This window comes from Lygodium microphyllum, chromosome 17 (assembly GCF_053477565.2).
Source record: "Lygodium microphyllum isolate KBCC chromosome 17, Lygodium_microphyllum_v1.1.10, whole genome shotgun sequence".
Lineage (NCBI taxonomy): Eukaryota > Viridiplantae > Streptophyta > Polypodiopsida > Schizaeales > Lygodiaceae > Lygodium > Lygodium microphyllum.
The window spans coordinates 132224317-132234926 of NC_141151.1; positions in this window are offsets into that span (position 1 = coordinate 132224317).

Genomic DNA, 10610 nt, shown 5'->3' on the forward strand with positions numbered 1-10610 from the left:
TCTCTTCTTCTTGTTCTTCTTCTCTCTCTCTCTCTCCTCTCCTTTCCTTCTCTCTCCTTTTTTTTCTTTTTTTCCTTCTCTCTTTAAATTTTTTTCTTTTCTCTTTCTTTTAAATTTTATCTTTCCTCTCTCTATAATTCTCTCAGTGTTCAAAATCTCTCTCTTCTTCTTATTATTTTCTCTCTCATTTTCTTCTCTCTTTCTATGTCACCCCTCTCTCCTCTCTTTTCCTTTTTTCTTTTTCCCTCTCTCTCTCTCTCTCTTAAATTTTATATTTCCTCTCTCTATAATTCTCTCTCTCTGTTCCCTTTCTCTCCTCCTCTTTCTTTTTTGCTCTTTGAATATTTCTCTCTCTCTCTCTCTCTCTCTCTCTCTCTCTCTTCTTATTTTAATTAAAAAGAAAGTTTCTTTTTTGATTTTTTTCTTTTCTCTTTCTTTTAAATTTTATCTTTCCTATCTTTATAATTCTCTCTCTGTGTTCAAATTCTTTATCTTCTTCTTCTTCTTATTTCTCTCTCTCATTTTCTTCTCTCTGTCTCTCCCCCCTCTCTCCTCTCTTTTCCTTTTTTCTTTTCCTATCTCTCTCTCTCTCTTAAATTTCATATTTTCTCTCTCTATAATTCTCTATCTTTCTTTTAAATTTTATATTTCCTCTCTATATAATTATCTCACCGTGTTCAAATTCCTTCTCTCCTTATTTTCTCTCTCTCATTTTTTTCTCTCTCTCCTCCTCTCTCCTCTCTTTTCCTCTCTCTTTCTCTTAAATTTTATATTTTCTCTCTATAAATCTATTTCTCTCTGTTCTCCCCTCTCTCTCTCTCTCCCTCCCTCTCCTCTTCTTTCTTTTTTGCTCGTTGTATATATATATATATATATATATCTCTCTCTCTCTCTCTCTCTCTCTCTCTCTCTCTCTCAAATTAAACTTTTAATGTAAACTTTTTGTTTAATTAAAATAAGGAGAGAGAGAGAGAGAGAGAGAGAGAGAGAGAACCTAGGCCCTATGCATGAGAGGGAGGGAGGGAGGGAGAGAAGGAAAATGTTTAATTAGAAAAAGACTATTCTCTTTCCTCTTTCTCCCCCTTCTCTCTCTGTCTTCTTATTTTTATTCTTCTTTTTCTCTCTCTCTTTTATTCTATCTCCTTCTCAAAGTGTGTGAAAAACTATGTTCGAAAAATTTTAAATTAAAAAATGCTTTTGAATGGTTAATTAAAAAAGTTAAATTTATAAGTTTAATCTAACACACACACACACACACACACACACACAGAGATCCTAGGCCTTACAAATGAGAGAGAGGGGGGAGGAGGGAGGAATTTAATTAAAAAGGGAAGGGGATTTTAATTTAAAAAAGAGAGATGAGGAGGGGAGGCTTTAATGAAAAAAGGGAAGGGGAAGAGAAAATGAGATATTACAAGTGAGAAAGAGAGGAGGGGAGGGGGTTTTGATTAAAGAAAGGAGGTTTGGAAAAGGGGGTAGGTTCGGGAAGCCCTCTCGAGGTTTGGGGCTTTCCGAACCTATAGCTAAAATTTTATCTTTTTGTTCTCTCCTCTCTTTTAAATTTTATATTCTCTCTCTCTCTCTCTCTCTCTCTCTCTCTCTCTTTCTCCCTCTCCTTCTCTCTCCCTTCCTCTCTCTCTCTCAAAAAATATTTAAATTTTAAAAAGACTTTTCTCTTTTCTCTTTTGCCCCATCTCTCTTCCTTTTTTCCTCTCTTCTTATTCTTATTCTCTCTCTCTCTCTTCCCCTCTCCTCTCCTTTCCTTCTCTCTCCTCTTTTTTCCTTTTTTTCGTCTCTTTAATTTTTTTTCTCTTTCTTTTAAATTTTATCTTTTCTCTCTCTATAATTCTCTGTGTTTTCAAATTCTGTCTCTTCTTCTTATTTTCTCTCTCATTTTCTTCTCTCTGTCTCTGACCCCCCTCTCTCCTCTCTTTTCCTTTTTTCTTTTCCTCTCTCTCTTTCTCTTAAATTATATATATTTCTCTCTCTATAATTCTCTTTCTCTCTGTTCCCTTCCTCTCATCTTCTTTCTTTTTTGCTCTTTGTATATTTATCTCTCTCTCTCTCTCTCTCTCTCCTTATTTTAATTAAAAAAAAGTTTCTTTTCTACTTTTTTTCTTTTCTCTTTCTTTTAAATTTTATATTTCCTTTCTCTATAATTCTCTCTCTGTGTTCAAATTCTTTCTCTTCTTCTTCTTATTTTCTCTCTCTCTCTCTCCCCTCTCTTCTCTCTTTTCCTTTTTTCTTTTCCTCTCTCTCTTTCTCTCTCTTAAATTTCATATTATCTCTCTCTATAATTCTCTGTCTTTCTTTTAAATTTTATATTTCCTCTCTTTATAATTATCTCACTGTGTTCAAATTCTTTCTCTTCTTATTTTCTCTCTCATTTTTTCTCTATGTGTCTCTCTCTCCCTCTCTCCTCTCTTTCCTCTCTCTCTCTCTCTCTCTCTCTCTCTCTCTCTCTCTCTCTCTCTCTCTCTCTTCTTATTTTAATTAAACAAAAATTTTACATTAAAAAGTTTTATCTGAGTGAGAGAGAGAGAGAGAGAGAGAGAGAGAGAGAGAGAGAGAGAAAACCTAGGCCTTACGCATGAGAGAGAGGGAGAGAGGGGGAGAAAAAGACTTTTAATTAAAAAATGCTATTCTTTTTCCTCTTTCTTCCCCTTCTCTCTCTGTCTTCTTCTTTTTATCCTTCTTTTTCTTCTTTTTATCTCTCTCTCTTTTATTCTATCTCCTTCTCAAAGTGTGTGAAAAACTATATTAAAAAATCTAAATTAAAAAAATCTTTTAAAATTTTTAATTTAAAAAATAAATTAAAAAGTTTAATCTAACTGAGAGAGAGAGAGAGAGAGAGAGAGAGAGAGAACCTAGGCCCTACATATGAGAGAGAGGGGGGGAGTGGGGAGGAATTTAATTAAATGAAAGGTGAGAAGGATCGAAGCTTGCACGCGAGCTATGGCAGGAGAGCAAGAGCAAGAAAGAGAGAGACAAGAAACGGGAACTCCAATAGTCACAATGTGTGACCGGGCCTTCCTTTTATTTACTAGTCACTAAAATGAATGTAAAGAATAAAGTGACGTGACGGGCGCCCGCCACCTGCAGTGTGCAATGGCGGGTACTGTCAGTGTAGTAATACACGGGGTGGCTCGGCGGATGCGCCTTTACTCCAAGAGGCTTTTCGTGAGCAGATCTGCAAGATTCTCATCAGTGGAGATCTTGACAAGGTCAACAGACTTGTCCTCCACAACACCACGTATGAAGTGATACCTCACCTCAATGTGTTTCGTCTTCGCATGGAAGACTGAATTCTTAGCCAACTGAATGGCACTCATAGAATCTGAATGCAGTGTAGGTATAGCATCAATCCCAAGGTCAGCAACTAGACAGCCTAGCCATATGGCCTCCTTGCAAGCCTCAGTGGCTGCAACATACTCGGCCTCAGTGATAGACAAAGTCGTACACTTCTAAACCCTGGACATCCAAGAGACCGCACCTCCAGTATATGTGAATACATAGCCAGAAGTGGACTTCCTACTATCTGCATGTCCTGCATAATTGGAATCAGTGTACCCCACAACCCATGTATCCTGGCTACCATAGCAAATACACATATCTGTTGTGCCCTTCAGGTACCTCATGATACCCTTCATGGCATCCCAATGTTTCCTACCAGGTGTAGCCACATAGCGTGCCACAACACCAACTGCAAATGCAATATCTGGATGAGTGGCTATCATGGGATACATCAAACTGCCCACGGTTGAAGCATAAGGGATCTGGGCCATCTCGGCCCTCTGCTCATCTGTCTACGGACAATCGGCCTGTGATACCTTCACATAAGAAGGCAATGGACAGCCAATAGGCTTTACGTCTTGCATGTGGAAGCGCTCAAGGACTTTATGGATATACTCCCTTTGTGACGAGTAGAGGAGTCCCTGATGCCTGTCGCGTCTAATGTGCATACCAAGTATGTGAGAGGCCTGTCCCAAATCCTTCATCTCAAAGCTCTTCTTCAGCTGAGATTTAAGAGCATCTAGCTCATCATGAGCTTTCCCTGCTATCAACATATCATCCACATAGAGTACCAAAATAAGCAATGAACCATCACGGGCTTTCTTCGTGTAAAGACACGGATCCATAGCACTCTTGCTATAGCCCTGTGACTGCATAAAGGCATCAAATTTATGATACCATTCCCTAGGTGTCTGCTTCAAGCCATAAAGACTTTTCTTCAACTTGCACACTAGGTGCTCCCTGCCAGGTTCTGCAAAGCCCTTAGGCTGCTCCATATAGATCTCATCATGCAAGTCCCCATGTAAGAAAGCCGTCTTGACATCCATCTGATATAGATCTAAGTCAAGCTGAGCAACCAAAGCCAAGACCAAGCGCAGGGTGGTCATCTTAACCACAGGAGAAAAGACCTCATCAAAGTCTACACCATGCTCCTGCTTAAAACCCTTTGCTACCAATCTAGCCTTGTATGCCGGCTTGGGGTGTCCATGGGTACTTTCCAGCTTGTACACCCACTTGCATGGCAAAGCCTTCTTGCCCTTAGGCAAGGCAACCAAATCCCAAGTCTCATTCTTATGCAAGGAGTCGATCTCAGACTGCATAGCCCTCTCCCAGGAGTGACTGTCACCCCTGCGCATAGCCTCATCATAAGTGAAAGGCTCTTCTACATCTGTAACCAAAACATAATGCATAGAGGGCTGAAATCTATCAAGTGGACGTCTGTCTCTAGTAGACCGTCTCACTGCAGGCTCTGCTGCCTGCCCAGCTGCTTGTCCAACACCCTGACCATGAGCATCTACTGCAGTTGTAGGCTGTGTAGGAGATCTAGGCTCCTCCTGAAAGATCACTCTGCGGATCTCAACCACCTTCTCAGGCTGCCTGTGCATCTTGTCTTCATGGAAGACCATATCATGGCTGCGTACTATTTTCCGTGCCTGCGGATCCCATAAGCGATAGCCCATCTCTCCTGAATCACCATAACCAAGAAATATACATTTAATGCTCTTTGGATCCAACTTACTCCTCTTGTCCTTGGGCACATGGCAGAATGCCTCACATCCAAAGACACAGAGATGCGCATAAGAGGGTGGCTTACTAGCCCAAACTTCCTCTATAACCTGGAAATCCAATCCACTAGAAGGCGATCGGTTTATGACATGCACTACCGTACTAATTGCCTTAGCCCAAAAGCTCTGTGGTAGGCCTGCATGGCTAAGCATAGAGCGGACACGCTCCTGAATAGTCATGTTCATGCGCTCAGCCAAACCATTCTGGGCGGGGGTGTAAGGGGCAGTCAATTGACGCTTAATACCCCTGTCATCACAAAACTGCTCAAAAGCACGTGAGACATATTCTCCCCCATTGTCAGTCCTAAGGCATTTCAATCTATACCCAGTTTGGTTCTCAACAAGAGCAAGCCAATGCTAAAAGACTGTCAAGACATCGGACTTTTACTTTATGGGATAAGCCCACACTCTCCTAGAAAAATCATCAATGAAGGTAACAAAGTACTTCGCGCCACCCATAGACATACATGGCATGGACCCACAAACATCTGAATGCACCAAAGCCAAGGGCTCACTCATGCATGGCCTACCCGATTTCTTATGCGTAGACCTATTCTGCTTACCATAAAGACAATGATCACACGAGTCAAAACGTGCATAGTCCAAAGGCAGAAGATACTGCAAACCAAATAACATTTTAATTTCCTTCAAAGATATATGCCCCAAACGAGCATGCCAAAGTGATACATGTGGGATAGAACCCACTGCCAAAACATGGTCTATAGAAGACCCAGATACAACAAAAGGATAGAGGCTGCCAGCCTTGGCGCCTGTAGTAAGCACAAGTCTACCTCTGGTAATCTTCTAGGTAGAATCCCCAAAACAGACATGAAACCCTGCATAATCCAATTGTCCTGCAGACATAAGACCGTGCGTAAGCGCAGGTACATGACGTACATCCCTGAGTAAAAAGGAATTGCCAGTGGAAAACTGCAACTGAATATCTCCACAGCCCACAATATCAAGAGACCTGTCATCCCCAAGTCTGACTGATCCAGATACAATACGGTAAGAGTGAAACCACTCATGGTAAGGCGTCACATGGAAGGACGCACCTGAATCCAATAACCAGCACTGTGCATACATACTAGGTGTCTCAGTCAAGTGTGAGGTATCAGAAGAACTAGCTGCAAGTATGAACTCATCACCACCATTGGAATCCTCAGTCTGCGTGACATTAATTTCCTCAATCTAGACGCTGGACTTTGCAGGTACTATGCTGCGATCAGAGGACTTCTCCTGTACTTTCTCTTTCCCCTTATCCTTGCGCTTCTCATTGCGCAACTCATTACACAGTGGTCTGATATGGTCCTTTTTCCCACAATGATAACAAGTGACATTAGCGTTGCGCCCACGCGACTTTCCACGAGATTTAGACTGACCCTTCTGCGAGTCACAGCCACGGCCATGGCCACGATCATTCCTGTCATTCCTGCCTCTAACTGTCAAAGCATGTGAAACACGAGAGGCATCCAAGTTTTTGCGATTAACCTCTTCCTGCAGAAGAGCACTCTCAACATCATTCAATTTCAGAGTAGCACTAGAGGCACATAGGGCAATGCGGAATACATCCCATGACTCATTCAAAGTCCCAAGCAAGAAAAGAGGAGTTACTCCCTCTCCAAAGGTGATATCCTGCGAAGTCAGGTTTTTCAGTATAGCATGGAACTAGCTCAAGTGAGCAGATATAGTCACATTATCCTTCATGCGCAGATCCATAAGCTGCTTCAACCAGTACATCTGACTCGTAGGACTTTTCTTATCATAAAGATTCTTGATCTTATTCCATAGATCCCATGCACTCTGTGCTTCCTCAAATACATTATAATGTACCTGTTCAGTGAGAGACAATACAATTGTGGACTTGCATAGCTCATCAAGTTCAAGCCAGTTGTCATTGTTCATAGTTTCAGGCTGCTCCCCGCTCAACCGAAGTGGCTTAATCTGAGATTTTTGCACCAAGACCTACCAAATTTGACTCTTCCAATAAGAGTAGTTGGTACCATCCAACTTTGTGATGTTAAATATGGCATTATCAGTCAAAGAGGACGCCATAATGCAGGCTGGAACTGCACAGCAGTCTAAAACCGCTTGCTGTTTTACTATAGAAAATGCCCAAAATCCACTGAAATGAGCTCCAAATGGCGAGAAAAGTGTGCCAATAGATGCTGCCCACTCAATACTAGGTGCGGTGAATCAAATCAGGATATTTCAGCATAAAAAATACTGCTTAGTCCACCAATAAATGCTTGCTGTAATAAATTTCAGAACTGCAATAATGAGAGCAAACTGTCCCAAAACTGGATCTAATGTCAACTAAACAATGCTAGGTCCAAAGCCGGCATAAAGAGGACAAAGCAAAGCCAAATGACAGTGAAAATACATGAGCATAACACCGAGAGATGTCAAATAGCATCTGCCAGTAAGAGGCACACCCCCAGACAATCTAGGCAAAATGTACCTGCAACTGCCAAAACCTGACACAAATAGGTGTCTGCTCAAAAGAAAGCGGATCCAAAACTGAGACTCCGCTCATAAGCATCCTGTGAACCAAGCCATATACTCAATGCAACATCCAATTGTCGGAGTATAATCCCAAAGTCTCAATACATCTGTAACTACTCAATGACATAGACTGCTCCAATACATGTAACTGCTCCAATAGCATGTAATCCCTGCTAAAGGTCAAGTAAGCATGCAAGATGCTCCCACTGGCACAAAAGGCGTACAAACGAGCTCAAGGGCTCAAGCAACCCAAGACAAAGTACCGGTGACAAGTGACCAAGTCAATGCGTCATACGCATCCCAAGAGCATGACATACATGAAGCAACTGATGGAAGCAACCAACGAGCAATACATAATCCCAAAATAAGATCTCTGTAAACTCAATGACATCCGATAGCAACCAAGTAAATGATCAAACTGAGTCAAAAATGCTCAAATACATCCAAGGCAAAGCTCCCAATGTCGGTAAATCATAGACGAACCAAGCGGCATATATCACGAACCAAAGCATGTAATGTATGAAGCCTAACTGTCAAGCATAGACATGAGGCATAAGCTGTCCAAGAGCATGTCAAGTTGGTCCAAATGCCAGTGAATACCGACCAAGACAGAGCTTATGCATAGCTCAAATACATTCCATAGACTCAAACATGAGCTCAAAGTCGTCCCTAAATGTCAGATACATGATGGCAAATCCCAAAGCATACATCTGGTACCAATAGGTAAGTGACAAAGAATCCAAAGTACCTTCAGCCCATTGTTATTCCAGCCAAGTTTGACTGTCAAAACTGAGAAATTTCAGCCAATATTTCAGGCCAAAATCATGGCATAAACATGTGCATATATTACCAAGGCACTAGGCATCATGTAGGCCGCATGCGGACATCAAACAAGGTAACCGGAGTAGAGTATAAGCATCAAATGCCAATGCCAAGTGTGGCTGCCCTGTTTCTAGCACTATATAATAGTAAATGACAGTCCCAAATTAGAGAATGTCAGCCCCAAAGCTTCAATGCCAAGGACAAGGCCTAAAGAGGCTTTCAAAGTAGCTCAAATGCCTTCTAGAAACCATTGTTTAAGTGCTCATTTAGGAGCCAAGGCATATAGGCTGAAAACGTGATGAGTAGGCAGGCAGAAATCTGGCGCAAATTCAGCGCGGGCTATCTTGGGAAGTGGCTGCTCCATGTGGCAATGTTGGTGTGGATGGGAGGCTCAAAGAGGCCCCAAAGAGGGCATACACAAAGCTATGAATGCCCAAAGCAAAGGGCAAGGGAGATATGGAGCTTTGAAGCTTCAAATGATGGCTGCCCCTCTTCTTCCACCTGTTTAAAACTGAGAACTGAAGTAAAACCCTTCAAACTCTGATGCAATACCTCAAGGGCAAGGCCTTGAAGAAGCTCAACAATGCCGGGAGGGAGCTCGGGAAGCCAGGGAGTGTCAAAAGCTCGGGAGATCGGCTATGGCTGTCGGGATGGAGACCCAATGCATGAAGGGAGTCGATACGAAGGTAGAGAAGCACCGAGTCAAGCTCGAGCAAGAGGAAGCCAAGCTCTGATACTAGTTGAAAGGTGAGAAGGATTGAAGCTTGCACACGAGCTACACAATGTGTGACCGGGCCTTCCTTTTATTTACTAGTCACTAAAATGAATGTAAAGAATAAAGTGACATGACGGGCGCTCGCCACCTGCAGTGTGCAGTGGTGGGTACTATTAGTGTAGTAATACACGGGGCGGCACGGCGGAGGCGCCTTTACCCCAACATTGAAAAGGGAAGGGGGTCTTAATTTAAAAAAGGGAGGTGAGAGAGAGAGAGAGAGAGAGAGAGAGAGAGAGAGAGAGAGAGAGAGAGAGAGAGAGAGAGAGAGAGAGAGAGAGAGAGAGAGAGAGAAACCTAGGCCTTACGCATGAGAGGGAGGGAGGGAGAAGGAGAAGAAAAATGTTTAATTAAAAAAAGACTATTCTCTTTTCTCTTTCTCCCCCTTCTCTCTTCGTCTTCTTCTTTTTATCCTTCTTTTTCTTCTTCTTATCTCTCTCTCCTTTATTCTATCTCATTCTCAAAGTGTGTGAAAAACTATGTTTGAAAAATTTTAAATTAAAAAAGCTTTTAAAATATTTAATTAAAAATTTAAATTAAAAAGTTTAATCAGAGAGAGAGAGAGAGAGAGAGAGAGAGAGAGAGAGAGAGAGAGAGAGAGAGAGAGAGAGGACCTAGGCCCTACAAATGAGAGAGAAGGGGGGAGGGGGGAGGAATTTAATTAAAAAGGGAAGGGGGTTTTAATTTTAAAAAGGGAGGTGAGGAGGGGAGGCTTTAATGAAAAAAGGGAAGGGGAAGAGAAAATGAGATATTACAGGTGAGAAAGAGAGGAGGGGAGTGGTTTTGATTAAAGAAAGGAGGTTTGGAAAAGGGGGTAGGTTTGGGAAGCCCTCTCGAGGTTTGGGGCTTTCCGAACCCATAGCTAAAATTTTATCTTTTTCTTCTCTCCTTCTCTCTTTTAAATTTTATATTATCTCTCTCTCTTTCTCTCTCTCTCTCTCTCTCTTTTCCCCGTCTCTCCTTCTTTCTTCCTTCCTCTCTCTCTCAAAAAATATTTAAATTAAAAAAAACTTTTCTATTTTCTCTTTTTTCCCATCTCTCTTCCTTTTTTCCTCTCTCTTCTTCTTATTCTTCTTCTCTCTCTCCCCCTCCTCTCCTTTCCTTCTCTCTCCTCTTTTTTCTTTTTTCTCTCTTTAATTTCTTTTCTTTTCTCTTTGTTTTATTTTTTATCTTTCCTCTCTCTATAATTCTCTCTGTGTTCAAATTCTGTCTCTTCTTCTTATTTTCTCTCTCTCATTTTCTTCTCTCTGTCTCTGTCTCCCCTCTCTCCTCTCTTTCTTAAATTTTATATTTCCTCTCTCTATAATTCTCTTTCTCTCTGTTCTCTTCCTCTCCTCTTCTCTTTTTTGCTCTTTGTATCTCTCTCTCTCTCTCTCTCTCTCTCTCCTTATTTTAATTAAAAAGAAAGTTTCTTTTTTGCTTTTTTTCTTTTC